Source organism: Chrysochloris asiatica, unplaced genomic scaffold, assembly GCF_000296735.1.
Source record: "Chrysochloris asiatica unplaced genomic scaffold, ChrAsi1.0 scaffold00027, whole genome shotgun sequence".
NCBI lineage: Eukaryota > Metazoa > Chordata > Mammalia > Afrosoricida > Chrysochloridae > Chrysochloris > Chrysochloris asiatica.
This window is the reverse complement of record NW_006408545.1, coordinates 14,587,280-14,589,121: the sequence shown is the minus strand read 5'-3', so window position 1 is coordinate 14,589,121 and position 1,842 is coordinate 14,587,280.

Sequence of the window (1,842 nt, the reverse complement as noted above, 5' to 3'; positions counted from 1 at the left end):
AAAATCCTCACCACTCGACCAATAAAAAACATTCTTATCAGCGGAGAAAAGATTGAAGTTGTCAAGGACTCCATTCTTCTTGGATCAACCATCAACATTCATGAAAGCAGCATTCAAGAAATCAAATGACGTATTATTAGGCAAATCTGCTGTGGAAGACTTTTTTAAAGTGTTGAAGAGCAAAGATGTCAGCTTGAGGACTAAAGTGCATCTGACCCAAGCCGCCGTTATTTTCAATAACCTCATCTGCATGTGAAAGTTGGGTGGGGAAAAAGGAAGACTGTAGAAGAATTGACACTTTAGAGTTATGGTGTTGAAGGAGAATATTGAAAGTGCCATGGGCTGCCAAAAGAACCAACAGATATGTGTTGGAAGAAGTGCAGTACAGCCAGAGCGCTCTTTGGAGGCCAAGATTGCCAAACTTTGTCTCTCATACTTTGGACATATTGTCAGGAGGGACCAGTCTCTGGAGAAGGATATCATGTTTGGTAAGGTGGAGGGTCAGAGAAAAAGAGGAAGACTCTCAGTGAGATGGATTGGCAAAGTGGCAGCATCAATGGGTTCAAGCGTGGCAACAATTGTGAAGTTGGCCCAGGACCGGACAGTGTTTTGTTCTGTTGTGCATAGGGTCACTATGAGTCAATACCTACCGATGGCATCTAATAACAACAACAACAATGTTGGACATAGTGTTAGGAGGGACCAATCCCTGGGGAAGGAGATCATGCTTGATAAAGTGGAGGATCAACAAAAAAGAGGAAGACCCCCAACAAGATGGATTGACACAGTGTCAGCAATGGGCTCAAACATAATGACAATTGTGAGGATGGTATAGGTCTGGGTAGTTTTTCACTCTGTTGTGCCTGGGGTACCTGTAAGTTGGAACTGATTTGACGGTGTGTGATAATAGCTCATTTTATTAGTGAATGTGGGAAAACATCTTCCCTCCTTTGAGAATTAGAGTGTGATACTAGGGCTGAGTGGAAGTTTCCTTCATGTTTGAGAATCTGCAAGTATGGCATTTTCTTTTCATCATTTCTTTTCATTCCAATTAACTACACTCCAGTTCAGGTTCTTATTTAGTCTTCTCACATTACAGTTACCACATACTGCCCATGGAGAAATGGCTGAGCTCCTGCTGTCCTTGGAAAGTCATGTGTTCTTGCACAGGGCAACAGCAGCCCTGAGGAAGGAAAACCTTCCAAACTGCAGAAGGACTCTGCTAACTTACCAGTTACAGACCCATGGGGCATATCTGCTCAGAGGAGTATATTTTTCTAAAGTGCATGGTGACCCTACAATTCTTAGTTCCTCTCTTTCCTCCTTCTTGACCCCACTTAGTCTCTTCTTAATTCAAATGATCCTTTATATAGCTGACAAATCTTCTTTTAACATCAGACAGATCTTCACATAAAATCAATCATCAACTTTTATATACTGTGTATTATAGGACTGGGTTAAGTAAGCATTGTGCTGCTAACTTCAAGGTTGGTGGTCCAAGTGACCCGTTGGCCCCTCAGGAGAAAGATGAGGCTGTCTGCTCCTGTAAAGGTTTACAGTCTTGAAAACCCTAAGGAGCGATGCTTTACTCTGTCCAGTAAGGTGCTATGAGTCTAAATCCACTTGAAGAATATAGTATTTTAGGAAGACGGAAAAAAGACTGTAAACTCAGCCTGGGTGTGGAAAGGTATCAAATAATTCTTTATTAGGCTGTGTTCTCCAGAGAAATAAAACCTATAAAGCTTATATATGTATGTTGTTGTTAAGTGCCATTGTGTTATTTCTCACCCATAGTGGCCCTGTATAGGGTTTCTAAGGAGCGGCTAGTGAGTTTGAATGTTG